Source organism: Peromyscus eremicus, chromosome 8b (assembly GCF_949786415.1).
Source record: "Peromyscus eremicus chromosome 8b, PerEre_H2_v1, whole genome shotgun sequence".
Lineage (NCBI taxonomy): Eukaryota > Metazoa > Chordata > Mammalia > Rodentia > Cricetidae > Peromyscus > Peromyscus eremicus.
Window position 1 is genome coordinate 3,829,852 of NC_081424.1, and position 24,201 is coordinate 3,854,052.

Below are 24,201 nucleotides of genomic sequence, written 5' to 3' on the forward strand. Positions count from 1 at the left end.
CCCTCACTCTTTTCCATCCGTCTCTGTCATCTGTCTCCTTTCATCTCTCCCTGCGTAAATCAGAGTTATTACTTTCATTTTTTAAATTTGCTTTATAATTTTATTTTTGGAGAGAGTAATTCTACAAATTAAAAGGCAAAGAATTGGAAAGAGCACCAGCAATTGTCTGAGGAATGTTTATGTACCTGTAGGTTTATTATGTGTGTGAGCATTTGTCTGAATGTTGTATATTTACTAAGTGCATATCTGGTACTGATAAGCCGCCAGACAGCGTTGGATTCCCTGGAACTGTCATTACAGAAAGTTAAGTGGGTCTTGGGAATTGAACCACTGTCCTCTGCAAAACTGTCAGTGTTCTTAACTGCCACCAAATCTCTCCAAAATTTTAATACTTAAAAATTAGTCAATAGCTTTAATATATTTATCTTTCACATATAAATTAAAATTTGTTTGTTAATAAATATGACAATCACCCTTAGTAGATTATCTCCCAGGCTTTCCAAATTTGAAAACCTACTAGCATTGCTATGTTTGGAAAACTTCCATATCATAAGTGTGCAGATTCTAATCTCCTCAGACCACACCATTGGAGGTAAGAGTGTTTTCTTATAGTAAGATCTTCTATTTTCTTCTGTGAGCTCCAGTCTCCAGTTCAAATATTCACAAATCACTAGGCTTAAGTTTTCACTTCTCGGACTGCACCTTCTCTGATTTTTAGGCTCACTTGTAAGTTTATGAACTTGTTTTTTCTTGGTCGTACCTCTTCCATGTATTACAGTTACCAGATATCTTCTTCATTATCTACTTTTTAAAATTTCCATAATGGTATTACATTCTTTGTTGAATGTATATATTGTTAGTGAGTTCTGTCTGTTTTTAAGGCAGTGGTAGAAAACTGACAGATTCTTTCCATGTCACACAGGTAGTCATCTGCTGGCTAACCTGGTGATTAGGAGCATTTGGGTACCACACGCTTCTGAGACACTTCACTTTCTCCTTTTAATATAAAATACTTTTTTTTTTTTTAGAATTTTTGAAAAGAATATCTCATGTGCTATTATACTTGGGAGGCTGAGTATTTAAATTCTTTCAATGACCATCTTAATTATCAAATAATTTGTGTTGCTAGAGTTTTCCTGCTCGGTCCACAGTCAGGACAAATCTCTCTCACCTGCCAGTCCCAAAGCCGCTCAGACCCGACCAAGTAAACACAGAGACTTATGTTGTTTACAAACTGTATGGCCATGGCAGGCTTCTTGCTAACTGTTCTTACAGCTTAAATTAATCCATTTCCATTAATCTATACCTTGCCACATGGCTCGTGGCTTACCGGCATCTTCACATGCTGTTTCTCACCGTGGCGGCTGGCAGTGTCTCTCTGACTCAGCCTTCCACTTCCCAGCTTTATTCTCCTCCTTGTCCCGCCTACACTTCCTGCCTAGCCAATGGCCAATCAGTGTTTTATTTATTGACTAATTAGAAACACATTTGCCATACAGAACATCCCACAGCAAATTTGCTTTCAAGTTTTTTCCAAATTTAACAGCGCCCCAGAATTCTCTGTGCCCACTAGTGGTTATTTATTTGTGCCAGTTTCACTGGTGTCATTTCTGTCTGCCTGTAAAGGACGTGTCAATGGGAACTCTAAGATGATCTACTTTTAAGTTTAACGACACTGAGCAAATACAAGAATAAGAGTAATAACATATCTGTTGATTGCCTGGAATGTCTACTTTGAAAACACAGTAAGCAGTTCTCTCTTCAACTGCCAGCCTCAATCTATCTTTCCTAGTATTTCCTGAATTAAAACAACAGTCTCCTGACTGAGCTCCCAAGTGATACTCTTGTTTCATATGCTTTGTTCATAATCGGATACCCAGGAAAATCTCATTACAAGCCAGAGTGAGTTTCTCCTGTGTGCAGAAATCTCTAGTGTCTTTCCCTCTCACACTTAAGAATTCCAGGAATTCTAATCAGCCTTGTGATCCAGCTTCCTGCTTTCCTCTTTATACTCTTTTATCCTAGTTTGCAGACAGACCCAACCATCCAAATCAGCCAGAATAAATTTACCATTCTTCTCTTCTATAAAATGCATTTCTAGTAGTGGAATGTTGGGATACTTGAATGCTTTAAAATACCACATAATTATAAGATTAGTTCCTATATCTAGATTAGATAAAAAATTTTCTAATGATTTACCCATTTTTAAATGATATAAGAACATTTATAAGACTTTAAGGTGACATCTACACAGGAGTTTGACTTTCATTTTATCTGTTGGCAATATTTGGTTCAGTAAGATAATTTCAAAACTCTTTTCAGAAAAGTATTATTAATTAGGCTAATTTCTAACTAAAGAAAAAAATCAAACAACTGTTTATAAAAATATATTGTATGTTTTATCTGTTCTAATAATTCCCATCAATTATTCAAATGTAAGCTATATGAGAATGGAGTTCCTACATATTCCTGAAATATTCAGTTTTATTGTTTGTATAAGGATAAAATCACTATTAGATAGATTTCCATTGCTGTGTAGTAACTAAATAAGATATCAGTGCTCAATTTTTTTATGATTCAGTTAAAAACTAAATGAAAGTATGGAATGTACCAGCTTAGGAGAAAATTCTCAACCTTTGAGAATATCATCAATCTTCAGCATCATGGATGATAATTATTTTTTGTGAAAATTAACTACCTTTCTTTTTTCCTAGAGAGGATTTCAATGTCACCTTTAGTGCAGATAGAGCAACTTAAATAGTACCAAAAAAATTATCTCATCAAATGTCTATCCTATGCTAGCAATTTTATTTGAACATGTTCATGTAATGTAAATTAGTTCCAATAAAGTTTTTCAAAATATTTAAAAAATTTTTATATATTAGAATATTGTTTCACAAAATGATCTTACTTTCAGTGTGTCCATCTTCTTTATTCCATCAGGTACTGGCCGTCTTCAGAGAGTAATGGAAAAGTTTTGTAGATGTACTAGTATCATAGGACAGTTTAAGGGAGGAAAGAAAAGGGGGAAATTATGTAATTACATTATAATGTCAAACAAAAAAATAAATCACTTTAAAGGCACCATGTTTACAAATGCAGAATATTGCCCTATAATAGTTTTGTGTCTTCTATGATAGGCACATCACATGGAGCCATAAATTATAGAACTGGAAGCATATGGTGTCACCAACACTTTTCCACACTGTAACTCGTTATTCACTGGAGGCACAGCATCCCCCTGAAAATATGCTGACTTCTTCAGTGTGGCCACTTCTGAACTGATGGATAATCATACCCCCCCCTTTGGCTATATAATTAATTCTATCCCACATCCATGCTTTATACAAAACTTAATGTTATTGTCATAGTAATCATTTTAGAGTAAGTATTAAAAATTGGGTGTGGTGTGGATTTTAAACTGTGACCATGGTCAAATTATGGCCAAATTGTGTGAACAGAGTTTGACATCTTCATTGTTGTGAAGAGTGGGTGAATGGACAGTTCGGTTCTCTTATACATTTTCCTGCTTTTAGTTTTTAATGTATTTTTATAATTCTAAACATGTTACATTTTTTTCTCTTAATTTTTCTGCTCACTTTTTGTTTATTATCCTTTAAGAATTACTCCTCAATATTTAAAAACTTAATATTATATATGATATTTTATTTTTATATGCACTTCAAACATCAGTCACTGTTTGAAAAAGGTATTTATTGAGACTGTTGTGTGGCTCTATGGGCAAAAGCATTTGCTACACAAGAATGACAGGCCAACTTTGGTCTCTGGGAACTATGTAAAGGTGGCAAAAGAGAAATGGCTGAAAGTTGCCCTCTGACCTCCACATGTACTCTATGACATGCAGACATACCCACTAACCACACACACAAAAAATACAATTTAAGAAAAATTAAAGTGTTTCTTGCATGTTGTTCATTTTATGATGTATACTACTTTTTAAGTATTGGATTTGCTTATTACGTTTTAGTAGCACATTACCTCAAAACTCAGTAGCTTAGAACCAACAAGAGTGATGATTATCTGTTTGTGTCGGGCATCCACTTGGCTCAGCTGTGAGATACTTTGAAGCAGAAGCTCACAAAGACTGGAGGCAAGTGCAGTTTCATAGGCATGAACTTTTACTTAGGGAGGACCTGTGGTGATATACTATGTATTGAATAAAGCTTGCCTGAGGGTCAGAGGACAGAGTCAACCACAAGATTAAACGTAGGGGCCAGGCAGTGGTGGCACACACCTTTAAGACCAGTACTTGGGAGTCACATACATGCCTTTAATTCCAGCACTTGAGATCTCTTGCCTTTGCTCCCAGTATTTGGGAAGGACACACACCATTAATCCCAGCACTAGGAAGGAAGTGAAATGGCTGGGCTCAGAAAGCCGTATAAGGCATGAGGAGACAGAAACTAGAGGCTTTTCAGTTGAGTACTCAGAAGCCTTTTTTGACTGAGGACTTAGAGGGTTTCAGTCAGGGGATTCGTGGAGAGAAGATCTCACCGTCCATTCAGCCTGAGGATTTGGTAGTGGTGAGTTTTTTTAGTGGTTTGTTCCTTTGTTTCTCTGATCTTTCAATATCTGGCTCTGAGTTTTTATTATAGCAACACCATTTAGCATTCATGCAACAAGGACCCTTTTCAAAAACCTTAGCCACTGGCAACAGGACTCTTTGGTGTATTTCGTGATTTTAGATAATTTTTGACGAAGAGTTTCCCTGAGTGAATTTCCACATATTTCTCTTTTAGCACAGTGGAGTACACTTGAAGTGAGTCACTTGTCCTCTGGGTAGCAAGTGAAAAGGCAGGGAATAGCACAACATGCAAAAAACCAATTAATTTAAACTGTACCTCAAAGACAATTTTTTAAAAACAGAGTTTTGCTATGTAACCTTGATCAGACAGAACCTTCTTCTGTAGACAATGTTGACCCAGAACTCACAGAGATCTGACTGCTTCTGTCTTCGGAGTACTGGGATTAAAAGAGTATACCATTGTGCCCAAGAAAATTGACATTTCTGATATATTCCACACAAGTTTGTCATCAAGAGTGACCCAGACTTAGAGAATCAACCACAGGCATGGATATTTATAAGTAGAGGGTCCTTAAAAGGATCTAAATTTGGTCCACTGATGTTGAATCTTATTTTGGTAGATTTGTGTGACTATTACGTTATTATTCCTGACTAACAGAAAATAGGTGTAACCTTTTTATGATCTCTTGATTTTTACTAGAATCATGTCTGGGATGTGATAAATGCTTATTACATATTCATTGTATAAATCCCTCAGTTCTATATACTGCCTTTCTTGCATTTATGTGCTATATCACAGAATGAAAATTGATTCCATGCCTTTTTTGCCTTCTTACTTTGAATGTAATTTTAAAGACTCCATTATTAGGAAATTTTCATAAACACTGTGTTAGGATGGTGTCCTGGGTTTGGTTGTTTCCATTTGTTTTTTCATAACTAGAACTTGGCAATGGTGTGTTACCAGTTTTGAGTAGTACAGAAACATCTTTTCTTGATTCTCTACTCTTATAGCTCCACTGCAACAATGTGGTCACAAGTCAACAGTAACAAACCATGTAAAGAGATACAATTTCAGTTGTGGTGATACCTTATTTGTGCACCCCAATAAAGCTTATCTGGGGATCAGAGGAAAAAGCCAGCCACTATATTAAACAGAGAAGTCAGGCAGCAGTAGCACACACCTTTAATCCTAACATTCGGGACACAGAGATTCATCTGGATCTCTGTGAGTTCAAGGCCACACTGGGAACAAAGCCAGAAATGGTTCCACAGGTCTTAATCTCAGCGGTAGTTAACCATTGAGGTCTAGAGGTCTGTACAGACAGACAGGAAGTGATAGAGCTAGACAGAAAGAGGAAGTGATGTAGCTAGCCAGAGAGAGGAAGTGTTGCAGGAGTCTTAGAGAGTCTTATTAATAAAATCAAACCTGAAGCCAAGTATTGGGGTGAATGCTGGAAGATCAGAGATGGCAGGGCACAGAAAGGTATATAGGTGTGACTATAAAGGAAATAGCTCTCTCTTGGGCTGAAGAGTTCCTAACAGTAAGAAATTGTGGCTGTAGTTTGTCCCTTCTCTCTGATCTCTCAGCTTTTACCCCAATATCTGGCTCTAGGTTTTTTATTAATAAGACCATTTAGCAATTCATGTTACACTCAGGTACTTGATATCTGATCTAAGAGACATGGTGTTAACATCCAAGGCAGATTTCTGATGATCAGTGATGAATTATAAACATATAGTGGACAACTCAACACAGTAAGTAACATGATTGGACCTGCGCTAAATAGTGGAAACAAAATAGGGATACTAATACATGTTCATTATTTAAAGGTCATTTTGACAACAAAACTGAAATAGTCCAATCCTTATGAATTCTCTATATTGTTTAACTTTAAATCCTGAACTAATTATATATGTACTGTGATATTGAAAAGCAGACCTAATCTTTTTATAGACCTTCCTTGGTTTCTTAAAATTAAGCAGAAGGGTAGTTTTAGGTTTGTTATATTTTTAAGAGATTATCAATGTGGTATCTCTACTTTAAGCAAGCATTGTCTATATGCTTATGTAATACAGTGATAAATATCATACCAATTACACTAATGTTACTTAAATATTCTGTCTCCTTACTTTTATTTTCTGTATATCTGAGCTGTCTTAAGCCAAGTTATTCATGTTTTTCTACTATTCTTTATAAACCCTTTAATTTAGGTTTAATAAAATGTTTACTGGATGATCTGTAGCATACACATTTATAACTTTTATTTATTTTGAATAATTTTTGTTCTTTGAAGGGCATGTATGAACAAGATGTATATTGACCATATCTATTTGCCACTACCTATCTCCAAACTGACTAGAGTTCCTCACCGCATCTCCCTCCCAACTTTATATTCTCTTTGTTAATTGTCACTCATAACACCCTAGTCCAATTCATAGTGTCCTCGGGAGCCTTACAGCATCCTCGTTGGAATGTTGACTAGACTGACCTTGTCTAAGTCTTGTGCAGGGAACCCTGGGTGCAGTGAATTCTTGTAGCATTAGATTGACTGATGCACCAGCCCCAAACTCTGTCTCCAAATGTGTGCAGTAACACCTGCACTACCACCACCCATTCACTATGTCTGAGCGAGGGGCTGTGGATTAAAAATAGAGACAAGAAACAATGGGTCATTCACCCCAGCAGAATGCCAAATGCCGAATGCCATTTATTGAAAGAGGGAGGAAACCTTAAATACAGGCTTACAGCACAATGGAGGAACTCCGGAGGGCAGAAGTTTGCTACCAATGTTCTACATTCTTGCATTTAAGCTGTTTACACCAAATGCAGGATACAGGAACAAAGAACCACCAGTGAGCATTCAGTAAGTAGAAACTGGCAGGGAATCAGCAAAGGGAGGACATCTGGTCAAGGTTGGCAAGCAAGATGGCAGCCATTCAAAATGGGGGGTCAGGGCCCTACACAAATGAACCACTAACCTTGAATATTTTCTTCTTCTCCTTTTGTGATATTCACTATTGCAAATGGAAATGCACTGTGGGTTTTAGCACTGAAATATATAATGCTCTATATGCTTTATCTCTCTCTTAAATTGAGTCTAATACTCTCTAGGAACCCCTGTATATTCATCTAAGTCACTTAGGTTTGTGTTTATACCTAAATTTTGCCAGATATTATGACCCTTTTAAGAATAAAAATCAACACTTTTCTGATAAATATGATAATTAATCTCTGATATATTTACTGTTACAATCAATGTATTTACTGTGTAGTTTTGACTCCTCCATTTTTATAGCTATGGGATATTTTGTGTAAATTGCTGTAATTTATTCCCTCATATATAAATGTGTATTTCTTGATATTTTATAATGTGGAATTTTTAGTATTTAAACAGTTTCATGTCCATGTTATGCTTAATGTTTTTGTGCAGGTATGATTATAAATGTCTTTTAACATGTTTATCCTCAACAGGCTTATTTTCAACTGGAAACAGTTTATCAGTTTTGTCATTTATCATGTATTTGTTACCAATATCTTTTCTTTTTCTTATGTTCTTTTTATTTCTAAATTTTAGCTGCATCATTTCTCTTTTCGATCACTTCTTTTTCCTCTTCTTACTGAAAATATATTCTTCGCTGAAATAATTTTCTTTCTAAAAATATAATAATTACATGAAATCAAGCCAAAGCATAAAAATGAAGACAGATAATCTAGGACATATGTAACATCCCAGTTATACCTTGATTTTAGTTAGACCATTACCAAGTACTTGCTCCTTTAATTTCCTATTATATTGCTTATGTGTCCAAACAAATTTTCAAATATTGTAATTAAAATATTGCTTTATATTTAAGGACATTTGAAGATCCATTGTAAAACTGGAGGGGAATCCTGTACACTAAAAACGTGAGCAAAACCCAGAGATTTTGTACTACAATACTTTGTAAAATGAGTGAAGAGTGAATGGATCCAGTGTTGTCGTCCCTAACTTAAGACAAGGCAATCTTGATCAAGTGACACACCTACACTGAAAACAAATTAAAACAATGTTACTTGGAGATTGAGCTGTTATCTTTATTGTAAACTTTATAACTTACTTATTTATTTGTTTGTTTGTTTGTTTATCTACTTATTTATTTATTTATTTTTGGTTTTTCGAGACAGGGTTTCTCTGTGTAGCTCTATAGACCAGGCAGGCCTCAAATTTACAAAGATCCGCCTGCCTCTGCCTCCCGAGTGCTGGGATTAAAGGTGTGCGCCACTACCACCTGGCTACTGTAAACTTTAAATGTCTAGTTTTTTTTTTTTTTATATCCCCAACTATACACCTAGCACAGCTCAGAAATACAGTGAATTTGCAACAATTCATGACCGAGGAAAGTGTTATAAGTTTCCTTTGTTCAAGGTGGAATATAAAATGTATTGTGGGGATCTGGAAAGAGAAGGAAACTGTTCTTATGTGGGAATCCTGTGTCTGTACACTGCCACAAACATGGACAGAAGCAGCTTACAAAGGGAAAGGTTGATTTTTGTCACACACATTCACGCACACAGGCACTCACGCACACAGTTTTCAGACCTCGCTGCTTTGGGTTCACAGCAGAACGCATGCACTCATGGTGTGAGTGATATCAAAGTAAACCTACTCACTTGGTTTTAGGATAGAAATTCAGTGATAAAGCACATGGTTGGTGGGTAGAAAGCTCCAGGTTGGATCCCTCGGACAGGAAGGGAAGGAAGGGAAAGTGGACGGGGCAGGGAGGGGGGATGGGAATGTGAGGGTTCATGTCGGGATAGGGTAAAGGGGAGATTCCCGAAAGAGCCAGCTGGAAAGAGGGTCAATTTAGGGTCAAGTAGAAACCTGGGGCAAAGGAAACTACCAGAATTCTACAAGAATGACCCCAGATACGACTTATAGCAAAAGGGGATACATAAGCCCCATGTCTTAAAGGATCCACCACTTTGAAACAGTACCAAATTTAGTACAAGGACCTCAATATTTGTGGGTGAATAGACCAGATCTATAACAATGCACTGTTGATAATGGTAGGGAGCACTAAACTTCAATAATAACCCTTTCTTTTTGGGTTTTGAAATGTTTAGGTTGTAGCAGCCCATGTGAAATCCCACACCAAACACAACTTTTCAGCCTTTCTTGTAGATAGATACAGCCACAGTACTGACTCGTAGACAAAGGGGAAGGCAATGGCCGGCATTGGAATGTTACCTTTATGTCTCATTTCTCCTGTCATGCATGGAGAGGAGCCTAGGTACCCCAGCAAATGGTTGAGGTTTGGAATAGGAGGAACCAGTCAGTGTCTCTGAGCAGTTCTTTGGAACAGAGGGGCCAACCACATGCTGAAGAATTTCCTTGATTCACATACAAAAGGACGATAGATAATCATGGCATGTGTAAGCCATGATTTTCTTTTTTTTCTTTTTTATTGCTTTAACTTCCAGCCTAACTACTACTTTGAATGTAAGTGTTAAAATGATAACAAAACACAAAGCACCACATTCCAGGGTTAAATTACCTGACCGAAATAAAAAAAAATAATAGTAATAGAGAATAGATGAGGTAGATATGTACAGTGTTTACTCTCATTTCAATGAAGCATTACAAGAGAAAATTAAGTAAGTTGGCATTTTTAAAATTGCTTGATTTTGTAGCTTTATGTTTCTATCTTTCTTTTTTATAGTTTAAAAAATCCATTCATATTCTAATCATTCTTTTCACCTCCCCAAACTCTTCTCAAATCTTTACCTCTCTATCTACCCATGTCCATACCCTTTCTCTCTCTCTCTCTCTCTCTCTCTCTCTCTATATATATATATATATATATATATATATATATATATGAAAAACAAACACAAATCTCCACAAAAAATGTAAACAAAAATATGCAAGTGAAAGACCAATAAGACAAAAACTCCCAAGCAGAGCAATATAAGACAAAAATGTCTACAAAAATACCATTAAGTTCATTTAGTGTTAGCTATCTACTCCTGGGCATGTAAGCCTACCCTGAAGTGTGGTTAATGTACCTAGAGAAACACCATTGAAGAAAACTGATTTCTCTTTATAATGAAACATCCATTACAGATAGCTTCTTGATTAGTGATGTAAACCCAAGTGTACTTCTCCACTCCGGGCTACGGCTCTTTCTTGCTTGAAACTCGCAGGCCCTGTGCATGAAGTTACAGTCTCTATGAGTTCATGTATGCTTCAGTCTTGCAATCTCTAGAAGACACTCGTTTCTTGGAATCAGCATTTCTGGCTCTTACAATTCTTTTTGGTAAGAAAAGCTATAAAACTTAGAGTATTAAAGAAAACAATAACAAGATGTTTCTAATTAAAAGAAATGTAAAGGATTGTCACTTTAGAAATGCTTTAGAACTACATGAAGTCAGTGATTATGCAACATTCTTGGTAAAAGTATTAAATTCCATTGATTGCTCATGTCAAGCAATTTATATGAACTTTATACTACATTTTGTAAAACTAGTTTTTTTTAAAAAAAAACTAGTTTTAATAAATTAGGTTTAAAAAAGATCTGCAGTATACCTCAATCATAGCATCTAGTACGTGTGAGGCTAAGGGTTTGTTAATCTACCAAGACAAACCAAAAACAAAACAAACAAAATTCTGTAACTCTGTATATTAAGTTATGGAGAGAATAATCCAAGATAATCTATCCTTCTGAAATTCACTGTCTCATAATACAAGACTGAAAAGCTGAAATTTTGCTTTACAGCTTCACAAACCTACAAATTTTAATTTCACAAACTTTCAGAAAATATGTGAGGGTGTAGTGTCTGCTTTTCAAATTAAAGACATGGAAATTGTATTCATTTCCATACATTACCAAAATTGACAAACTTAAAGCAATAATGCTTTCAGTAATTTTGTGTTTTCTATCTGAATATAAAAAATAATTACAAGAAGCATTTCACTTCATTTTTAACTTTTTCGTAAGAAAAGAAATGCAGATCAGGATGGCAACTTTATTGCTAATATCATAGCTGGATACTAGATGTAACACAAAGGATAACCAGACACCAAGCCACAACTCCAGAGAAGCTAGCTAACAAGGAAGACCCAAAGATGGACACATCTTTTCTTAGTCAGAATCTCTTTCACTGAAATGGGAGCTTACTGCTCTGGCCACACTAGCTTCCTAGTGAGACCTGTGATTTTCTTGTCTTTTGCTTTTCCAGAGCTGGTTTTACAGGTTTATATCACCACATCAGCTTATGTGCATGGATACTGGGTGTCCAAATACAAAACCTCATGTTTGCACAGCAAAACCATTACCCACTGAGACGTTTCTTCAGGAAAGTGGGCTACATATTCACAATCATTGTTGAGAACTACTGTCAGGAGCATGGATTCATTGTCACTTCCTTCAGGTCCAAGTTGTTACAGGAGAACATCCTTGTTTAGGAATATTACTCAGGCTGTAGATTTCAGCTGTTTGTAAAATATGGATATACTTATGTAGGGATGCCATGAGAGCTAAGGTAATATAGACACCAACCATAGCTTTTGAACTTGAAATATTATATTTAAATATTTAAGAAAAGTTAGGGGTAACCAAAGGATAAACAAATAAAAGAAAAAATGTTTAGATCTGGAATAAAAGAAAACAGTAGGATTTCATATTCAACTCATGCATGGGTACAACTAGATATTTGCAGAACAAGTTGCAATAAAATTTTGATACATATTAGTCCATAAACCATACTATGTTCTCCTGGAAAAAAGTATAAACTGTAACCATGTACTCCTGAGGTGATGTTTGCAGTCATTTTGGAGTGATATTCAATGTATGAACTGGAGAGCCACAGATACTTGAACAATTCGAATAAGCCTTGCCAGCTTCGCAGTGGGATTTCTTCACTAGCACTCAGCAGGGAACAAACCTGGAAAAACAAGAAAGCTTGTTTGTGGGTTCTCACTGGTGGAAACTGGTACCACACATATTTTAAAAGATTAAAATACCAAAAACAAAACCCAGAAGACAGTTTGCATGGTCTCCCTGTTAATTTGTTTAAACTAGGCTACTTAAAAGACAAGTGATATATTTATTGTATATTTAAAAATTAGCACAATATTTGGCTCCTTGATTTTTAGTGTGGTTTGTCCATTAGGAGGAGCTTTTATTTAAAACAAACAAACAAACAAAATCTCAAAAACTCTGTCCAAATTTTAAATAACCCCTGATATTCATTCTAAATAGTATCAGAATTCTAAGTGCAGAGTAACTTGATGTCATTCCAAAATGAAGGTTGAACTTACATATGACGTTAGATTTCCCAGAGAAGTTTACATCCAGCTGTGCACACCTTCTGTGGTCAATAACTGACAACCTCCAAGGAAGAACTCCTGGGATTTCAAAGCACCTAGAGGATCTCATGAACAGTGCCCCAAACTCATGGAGATAAACTGAAGAGAAATACTGTTAGCAACATGTAAGTATACTAAGTTGTTCTGAATTTAGATTAAAATTATTTTTAAGGATCGGTTATTTGGATGTGCTAAATAAGACTAGAATTATCTTTTTTGCAACCTTCTAAGTAGTTATTATTTAAAGCACAACAATATTTTGCTATTTTATGGATTTCTTTAAAAGAAATTGCAGAAAAATATCTACCAGGGTTAATTCACTTTAGTACAAAGTGTCAACATACAATGGTCCAAAATCTATGAATGGTAAAATATAATATAATAAAATTTCTTGTAATGATGATAATGTTAGGAAATTGACACAAAAAGAAAATTATGACTCTTAGAAAAATTGAAAGTTACATTAAAATAAAGATTGATGTCAACCATTGAAAAAGTGTTGATTTAAATACAAATCGCTATGTTCTCTTCTGAAATTGCTGTGGGGCTATTCTCAAGTGGACTACCCTTTGTCAAGAAGTACTTATTAAATCACAACTCTAAGCTATGTTAAATGATGCTATCTTGATACAAAAAAAATGTGGAAAATAATCACAAAGCAAAATGACACAGAAACTTTACTTGAGAAAAGGAAATGAAACAATTTCTAGACCTCACAAGCCCAGAGAACACAACTAAGAAGCTTCATCTAGAAATAAAACAGACTGCTACCCTATCTCATTTATTTTGAAGACATATAAAAACACCTAGGTTTGACTTCTAATTGATTTAAATAATGTTATTTTCTTCTTCTTTCATTCTGTGTTCCATGATGAATCTGAAGGTGCTGGATTACATAAGGGAGTTTGTTGTCATGGATACAGGGAGGAAGAGATGTTAAAACACATACAACCTGCTTAAACATATACTTCTCAGTAGACTTTTCAAATGTTCAGTGTGAACACACAAAACCAATTCTCAGATTTCCCTGCTGTAACTGAAAATGCAACATTAATATAGGGAATGTTTCTATTCTTTGTGTATATCTGTAGAATCTACAAGTTCCTAAAATAACATTTCTGAAAATATTAACTTAAATGTAACTTTTGAATTAACAACTATGCAGCATCAAGACTTGTTTATGTAAGAAGAAATTGTTTGCATTGCATTTTGTTACTCAGCAGATAATCAGTGGGGTATATCTCAATCACTTCACTGTGAACAAACATATTCTTATATTTATTGATGATTGAAAGGTAAGCTCAGCACAAAAATGATTGATAGTTAATAATTGTAAGTAAAAAAAAATTATATGAGAATAGAACTTATTTCCTTGCATATAAAAATAAAGAAAATTTAACTCAGAGTTTCTCTGTTTAGTTTTTGTGGATAATCAATCTATTATTAAGAGTCCAGAACTGAAGTCACCCACTGTCACTGTTAGGATCAATATATGATTTTTGATATATTACTATTCTTCTGTGAAATTGAGTTTTCTTGCTTTTGGCACCTAAACGTTTAGAATTGTAATATCGTTTTGGTGAGTTTTCCTTCAGTGAGTATATGGTATCTTTCCCTACCCCCTCCAATTACCAGGTATTTTACCAGGTAATTAAAAAGCTATGCCTTCTTGCGTCTTGGTTCCATTTACTTGGAATACTGTTTCATGTCCTTTTCCCCTAAGGTGGTGTCTTTGATGTTATGGTCTGCTTCTTGTACACATCACAAAGAGGATCTTGTCTTCTGTTTCAATCTGTTAGTTTCTGTGGTTTAATTAGGAGAATTGGAGGGTGTTAATAGTAAGAATTTTTGTTGAATAAGGTTTACTAATTCTTGTTATTTTGTTGTTTAGTATTGTTTATTTTTTCAAGAAAGAAAATATATAATACAGTGCTGTAAAGGTATACAGCAGAGATTAGAACAGGAGGATTAAAGGGGCAGGGAATGGAAGGCTGAAACAGAAGGGAGGCATAATTAACACTAGAGACCTTTAAAAATCTATATAAAATCTTGCTACTATGAAAGATTTCTAAATTATGTACAGATATAAAAGGATTTTTTCATGAAAAAATAAAAATTAAGAATTTCAGCTTTATTAAAGTGTTACGTTAAAGCACACACCTTTAATTCCAGCACTCAGAAGGCAGAGACAGGCAGATCTCTGTGCAGACAAGTCTAGCCTGGTCTACAAAGTGAATTCCAGGTCAGGCAGGGCTATATAATTAACTTGCAAAAATAAATAACATTGAAGGGAGACATTGTGATTTGATTTATCTACACATTAGAACATACTTACTACTTAAAACTATTATCAAGGTATGTAGTACAGAGTCTTTACCTTCTCTGTTCAACATAAAATAAATTTAAATGACATTACCATATAACGGTGGAGAGAATACCCCAACTAAATACCGCATGCTACCAAATAAAATCCCCAGCACCATTAATGGATTACATCTTTTTTAATATTTGACCAAATGGTTCCCACTGACTTCATTCCAAAAATGTCAGGCTGTTGTCATTACTTTTGATTACCTTTCACAACTGATACCGAATTCCTGTTTCTGAAGACACCACATACTTATGGCATAGAACATCATGAAATCTAGGTTATACTCAACTGGAAGCTTCATCCTTACCAGCTAGCATTCTTAGTGATAGAGGTGCTATAAAGAAGAAAATAAGTACCAGTCTCTCACACCTACGAATCCTGCAAGGTATACTAATAACATATTTTCAAGAAATGCCCATTGGTGCACTAATATAGGGAGGTAACCAGCCACTTTTCAATTGGATGGAACCCACTACATGGGATAGAATCCATAACTAATACTATTAATGCAGCCAAGAACATGAAACTAGTTAGGACACAGACTCTCAGTAAATCTACCACTATGCAACAAAATAACTTCTAATGACATATTACTCTACTATAGGTCAATACATCATTCAAGCCTCAGCAGTACTTCTTTTCACAGTAGGTGGCGATTAAGACAAAGTCTCACAACTGGACAATGTACAATGTAGTGAGAGTCTTGGAGGGCTCAGTCCTAGGTATCTTGAAGTTCTTAAATCCTTAAAGTTCCTATGTAAAACAGATAAGAAATCTTCTAGTTACTTCCAGTCAAGGCTTTAGGATCTGCATAGAAGACGGGACAGTGATAGTGGACAAGTTTAAGGAAAGAGCCTTTTCCAGATATAAGAGAGAAGATAAACATGTGAACTCAGAGACAGAGGCAGTGTCTACAAGATGCACAACCTCGAGTAAGACAAAATTCTAGCACAGAGGAGGAGAAGTGGGCACTAAACACCATTCCTATCTAAGAAGCTATTCACTAAATATTCCCTCTGGGAGAAGGAGAATCAATTTTTCTTGATTGAGCAACATTGAGTATCTGAACCTCACCCCAGGATAGGTCTAACTCTCAAAAGTAGTTGACTTTTTTCCTTCCTTCCTTCCTCCTTCCCTCTCTCCCTCCCTCTCTCCCTCCCTCCCTCCCTTCCTTCCTTCTTTCCTTCTTTCCTTCCTTCCTTCCTTCCTTCCTTCCTTTCTTTCTCCCTTCATTTCTTCCTTCCTCTCTCCCTCCCTTCCTTCCTTCCTGTCTGTCTATATTTCTGTTTGTTAAGGTAGGGAAAGAATATGAAGTTGAGTGGGAAAGGAAAAGCAGAAGATTTGGGAGGAGGGGGGAAATACGGTAAAAAAATACATTTTATATACTTCTCTAATGATAAAATAGTAAAATGAAGGAAAAAAAGAGAACTATCTACTTGATAGATATCCTACACAGAGTTACCCTTGCTGTGACTAATACTATGACCAAAAGCAACTTGGAGGGGAAAGAGGTATATTTGGCTTACAAGTCAAAATCACTGTTCATCATTGAAGAAAACCAGGTCAAGAACCCAAACAAGGCAGGGACCTGGTGGCAGGAGCTGAGTCAGAGGCAATGGAGAAGTGGTGCTTAATGGCTTGTTTCCTTTGGTTAGTTAAGCATTGGCCAAGCCCTCCCCATCAATTACTGTTTTTAAAAAAAAAAAAATTCCTCACAGGTTTGCCTGTAGCCCAATCTTTTGGAGGCATTTTCTCCACTAAGCTTTCCTCCTCTCAGAGGACTCTAGTTTTTGTCAAGTTGACATGAAATTAGTCAGAACAATAAGTATTTGTCTTTTTTTGTGTGTGTTCTCCATTTTGTCATAGATTATGCCTAAAGTGACAAGTCAAATTTCAATTATTACAGGGAAAATTAATAGACATCATTTTGTCAAATGCATAGAGGGATTCACATCAATGTTTCAGAAATAATATAGAGGTCATCACAAACCGAGAATTCAACAAGTAACTAGAAAATTTCTTTTCTGTATGCTATTGGAATTAGAAGAATAAGAAGATCTTATTCATATTGGAAGAATATGAAGAAACTTGGTTACAACACTCAAAATCACAGTGTCACAATATTGTTAGAACAAAATGAATTTCCATCAATATTTTAGACACTTTATTCTGTTTTGTTGTTTGAATCTTAGAATCTTAGATGGTCTTTTTTTCCTTTTTTTTATTATTATTTTTATTTTGCAATACAATTCAGTTCTACATATCAGCCATGGATTCCCTTGTTTTCCCCCCTCCCGCCCCCCTCACCTTCTCCCCAACCCACCCCCCATTCTCACCTCCTGCAGGGCAAAGCCTTCCCCATGGACTGAGATCAATCTGGTAGACTCAGTCCAGGTAGGTCCAGTCCCCTCCTCCCAGGCCGAGCCAAGCAATCCTGCATAGGCCCCAGGTTTCAAACACCCGACTCATGCAACGAGCACAGGACCCGGTCCCACTGCCTGGATGCCTCACATTAGATGGTCTTTTAATAAAAAAAACCCAGAGCCAGATATCAGGGTGAAAGCTGAAAGATCAGAGAAGCAGAGCAAGCCATAGCCAACCTCACCTTGCTCAGCCAATCCTGTTTCCTCAAACTGAAAGCCTCTGAGTCCTCACCCAAAAGGGTCTCAGCTGAACTGCCTTAGCTCCTGTTTCCTCACACATTATATACCTTTCTTTGCCCTGCCTTCACTTCCTGGGATTAAAGCCATGTGTGCTTCCTAGTATTGGGATTAAAGGTGTGTGCCACCACTGCCTGGCTCTGTTTCCAGTGTGGCCTTGAACTCACTGAGATCCAGATGGATTAAGGGTGTGTGTCACCACTGTCTGGCCTCCTTATCTAATCTAGTGGCTGGCTCTGTCCTCTGATCCTCAGGCAAGTATTATTAGGGTACACAATATATCACTACACTGTTTGAAAACAGAAAAGGAAGAGACAAAGTTTTATGGACTAGCTATATATTATTTTAAGACTTACTGTAAAATTTTTAAAGGACTGAGCAGTGACTCACATTTAACAGTGCTTATGACTCTAGCAAAGATTATGAGTCCTATTATCACAGTAACTCACCTCCAACTGCATGTAACTCAGGTCTAGAAGACATAGTTTTCTGCCACGTAGAGATGCCAGCACCCATGTGTATATGTACGTACACATCAAAAAATCTTAAAAAATATGTTAATTTATTAATCCTTTGATAATTTAATAAAGGCATGTAATGGATTTCATCATATTCACTCCCCACTCTTCCACATCCATCCACCATTTTCACATTTCACATTTTCACACACTCAATGTCTAATTTGTATTGTCTATATACACCTGGGTGTGGAGTCATCCAGTGGATCTGGTCAGCATATGAGGGACCACACGTTTAAAGAAACCCAGCTTTCCTTCCCTCAAAGCCATCAATTGTAAATAGCTCCTCAGATATGAGTAGGAATTCTTGAGCCTCTCATAATCAGTGCTAGAATGTTGAATTACTTGACTTTGTGACCATCTTGTGCAGACAACCTCAGCTGCTTGAGTCTACGTATATAGTGTTCAGAAAAAGTTTCATTCCTGTGACTCTCAAACTCTGGATCTTGCAATCATTTGAAATTCAGGGAGAATTTTGCCTTATATTGTTTTGTTTGGGCATTTTTTTTTTAACTCATGGGTCTTTTATTTGTGTATTATGGTTTCCAATTTTGTTGTTTTATGAGATAGTTTGTGCATGTCTGTGTGTTTGTGTTTCTCCTACTTTTTATTTCTTTCTTTTTTTGTGGAGGGGTTTTCATTATGGTCTGTTTTCTTCTTATTTGCCTGTTTGTTTTCTAAAGAGAGAAAGAAGAAATGGAGTTAGATGAATGGGGAAATGGAGAATATTCAGGAGGAATTGAGGGAGGTGAACTCATGATCAGAAAATTTTATATGAAAAATAAAATAGTATATACACATACAGCCACATATAAAGAAATGCATACATATGTTCATTCATATTGATATATACATAATCACCCAACATGTACATATATACATCTACAAACACTTAGGATATGAGAACAGAAGAAACTCAGTAGCAAGAATGAGATTAAAGTGATGGGGAGGCTGGATAGGGGGACAGTAGAATGAAGAGGAGTGTGGTGAATGTCATCATAATACACACTATACTTGAAACAAATAATCTTCATGAAATCCAACACTATATATCATACATTTATACCGATAGAAATACTTCGAATTTAAAAAAGTATCTGGGTTCTGGCTCAGTATAAAATATATGCTCAGCATTTGTGGATTCCTATCTCTAACATTGCAAAACTATGTAAGGAAACATTTAGTGTTGGAGAAATGGTGGGCACACATAGATGGGTGGAACAAAATTTAAAAATATAACAACAGAATATAGTCAATTAATTGTTGAAATAAATGCAAAGCAATTTATTTGTAAAGGCATGGCCTTCTGAAAATATGGTTCAAGACAAATGGGATATCACACGCAAAAAAAAAAAAAAAACTAAAAAAAAAAAGATATAGATTCAAGTTTTATGTACTTTCCAAAAGTTAACATGGAGGAGGTTATTTGTATTTAAAACAGAGAGCTATAATAGTGAGAACAAAATCTAGGAGAGCAGGGTACTGTGACCTTTTTGTTATTATATCAAATGCACGATCCAAAAAAGGAAAAAAAAACATAGTATTTGTTCATTATTATTAATTTTTTAATAGAAAGCACAATTACGATAATGGAATGACAGATCACAGATTATAAATATTTCTGCAAAATATTTCTAATATTTCCATTTAAAATTATTTTGAATCATTGACATAAAGAATCTTTAAAACTGAACTATTTCCTTAAGTGAAAATAGGCAATTGATCAATAGAAATCTATTGAATAGAATCAATAGAATCAATAGAAATCTAATAGAAATCTGGAAGGACATACAGATAGAAGATTCTCAGGATAGTTATCACACCTTGTAATTACAGAACAGAAATTAAAAATAGCAATTACACCACTACTCCACAATGGCTAAGATTCAGGACAACTGTCCTGGTGAGAAGACCAAGGAATTCTCATTTTTTGTTGGTGAAAGTTATTTTGAATAGCAGTCAGAGTTTCTTTTAAGGAAATTAGAGTTGACAACACAAGACAGCAAATACACTTCTTGCTTTTTTTTTTTTTTAGTATGATTTCAAATTTATATATACACAGAAACCCATGCTTTAATACATACATTTTATTCAGGACCGTAAAATACAGAAGAAACCAAAATGTCTGGTTGGTAAACAGATTAGCTAGTGCAGATAAAAATCAATGGAACACTATTTAGTCATAATAATAATAAAATAATAATAATGATAATAATGATAATAATAATAATAATAATAAATAATTATGAAGCCACAAATTAAAGTTCCAGAAAACAACCTCACCATACACTGAACATTCTACAAGGCTGATTAACATCAGCAGTTATTCAAAGTTTGGCATACTATAAGTCCAGAGCCTAGTAATGGGATTATATCCCTACCAAACCACGGAGCCTGCTTAATGATCAAATGAATTTATTTGGGGGTTAACTTGTCAGGGACCAAACATGAACCATGGAAAAGTACTAGTTAGGGTTAGGCCAGAGAACAAGCCACAGGCCATAAACCAGATGCCCCCAAAGATAAAGAACATCCTACAGTCAGGTAGCATATCAACAGAACAATGGGCCCTGACCAGCGACCTTATCACCTAGCACAACATCCTGCAGCTTCACGACCTGCACGTCCCCCCTCAGCTGCATGTCCCCCCTCAGCTGCACATCCTGCACGTCCTGCACCCCTTTCCTCCTTCCTGCCCCCTCCCCCTCCCATGCTATATAAGCCTTGCTGAGGAGAATAAAATTTGCAGCTTGATCAGAACCCTGTGTTGCTGTCTTCCTTTGTGTCTCCTGTCCCTTTCATTCTCTCCCACAGGTGGGTCGCCCCCATTGAGACCCCACTGTCTGGAGCATTAACTCACAAGACAGAATAAAGGAATTAATTGCAGGATCCTGGAAGGGTTACACATGGTCCAACACGGTTCTCTGGCAAGCTCTGCCCTGGTCTGTACCAGCATCCCAAACCACAAGGTATTGAAGAGAGCAAGCATACTTGCATCCCAGATCTTAAGGGTCCCCCAGCGGCCATACCCCAGGGGCTTATACCTCAAGGCAGGTGTAACAGCCTCCTGATACCTCACTAGGGGTGGTGCTTCAAGGCATGGCTCAAACAGCCACCCACTATAGCCTAGTTATCAGGGCAATCTTTGTCCAGCCCTTCATTACCTTCCCCTGTACATGACCCAACATTTTTTTTTTGTGTGTGTGACTATTAGGTAAGTCCTTTTCATTGTACTTCTGGAATATTAGTTTCTACCAACCAGAAATCTTAGATTGTTTTTCAGGTAGTATTTGAGGTCTAAGGTGAGATTGCACCTTGTTTCTGCATTTCATCTACTTGATGTTTCCATCAAGTCATTGAAAAGAAATCTTCATGGTTTTTTGTTGTTTAGTTACTAAACAAACTTCAGGAACTTGTTACAATGTTGGCACATGGAAATTACAGCAACCTGAATCTATGCTCATATGCTGGAGTCACATATTTTGCTCTGGATTGCACTATGTCTTATCCCCTTTGATGTTAGAGTTATGTTTGTTTGTTTGTTTGTTTATTACCATCAAAGAACCTTAAGAAACCTAAAGGGACCTTGAATGGTTGTTGCTAAGTGTGTAAAGCAAACGGAGGCCTACTGTGCAATTTTAGACAGGCAATGTTTTCATGAAGACAAACTATGAGCCAGTGGAAAGATCAGTGATTTTTCAGGGACTTCAAAGGAAGGAGGTGCTGCAGGGAATGTGGAGGGAAGTCAACTGATAGCAAGGCAAATGCAGTGCCTGCCATGCCATTTTCAGAACTAGAACCATTGTCTAAAATCTTGAAGAACTAATAAAATATTTCAAAAGAAGAAACTAATATATTTTTCAATCATAAATTGTCATCACGTGTAGATGGATTTTTCTTAGGGGCTCTAGCTAAAAATAAAATGACATGGAGACTTATTAGTTATGAAAGCTTGGTCAATAGCTTGGGCTAGTTTCTGACTAGCTCTTGTAACTTAAATTAACCCATTTCTATTAATTTGCTTTCTGCCTCATGGCTTTATAACCTCAGCTCTATAGTGTCCTTCCTGTTTGCTCTGCATCTCCTGGCATGTCTGCCTTTTTCCCACTGTCCTCTCTACACAGAAATCCTGCTTAGCTATTGACCATGCAGCTTTTTTATTAAACCAATCAAAGTGACACATCTTCATAGTGTACAAAAAGATTATTCCAGAACAATCATGGTACTAAATTTTATTGATTATTGTCAATAAAATTTCAGAAAAAAATAAATACTATGAAAATAATTTAAACCACAAAAATATTCCTCATACTTCAGCAAAGTTATAGTTAACAAATAGTTTTAGAAATGTTTAGAAGCACATATTTACAATAATGAAAAGTTACAGATTTGGGGTACTTCATCTTAAATTTATTAATTTGAAAATCTTAAACAATCCCCCAGATCAGAAAAATAGCTAGAAGTATTGCTATATTTAAGAGAACTTTCTCATTAGAAACTTGTTAAACATATTGCCTCCAAAGACATGAAATATTTAAAAATGTTTTATTGATGAAAAACATAGTATTAGGGAAAGTAGTTCTTGTTAAGTGTAGTCATTGATAATTTTATTCTTCTTGCTCTGCACATGCTGGGAAGTCTATTCTACAGGAACCACTCTACAGAAACAATTTTGGTTTATCATTTCCAGTAGGACAGCAACCTAAGATGTCAAATTTAAGTATGTTCTATGTTGGAATCCTGATGAAGTCAGGCTCCCCCATGCCTTGGTGGTGGTGATCTTTGCTATCCTGAGGGCACTGTAATGTGTTATTATTTCTTGTAGACCAATATGGGATCCTATTCTAGTGCCTTTGGGGCAGAAAATAAGCACTGCATGTGTACTTCATTTCTTTCACTGTTTGAAAATACAGCTTAGCTACCTTCAAACTCATTAATTTTCTGGCTCTTCAATGAGACACTGTGTAATATAATACCCAACCAAGATGGAATTATTTTATCTCAGAAGATGAAGAAAAATATTTATGCCATATTGAACTTTTAACATAAACCAACTTCTCCTGGAAATTCTTAATCATTATAGAAAAGACCTGCAGGGAGCCAGCAGACAAGCTATCTCTTAGAAGAATAAATAAAAAGGACAGGTAATTAGAAGTGTGTTCAGTTTTCTGTTCAACTGCTCACCATGTTAGCTCAGTATGAGTAAGCAGATGAGAAGGGCAAGTACAGAGGGTCAAGCTGGGCACAGCTTACATCTCAGGCAAGGCGTCAGAAACATATTTTTTAATGTAAAACCCTCAAAACCAAATGCAATCATTGCTCTGCTCAACAACTAAACTTAGGATAGACAGAGTTAAGATGATAGAGAACATATAATGGTCGGTGTACATGTGTTAAGCCTCATGTAAGAAAATATACTGGAATTGTCTTAGAGTAAATATCTCTTCCTTGTCATTCTCCTACCCCAGATATCCAGTTATTCCCAATGAGCAGCTGTACTCAGATACATTATCAGAAAGCCAACTGAACTTCTCAACTTTCCTCATCTATTTTAATGTGCTCTTTATTGCCTCTGTTCTGTTCAAACGCCTATGTCCCATGTTTGTCTTAATCATGTCAAATTTTCCAGACAAATTAGACGGATTTTCCTGTGATCATGCTAGTTGTACACTGTCCAGCTATATGTGTCATTTACATGCTAGCCTAATTTAATGCCTTCTTTCCCACCTTTCCCAGAAGTTCAATTAAATAAAGTCAT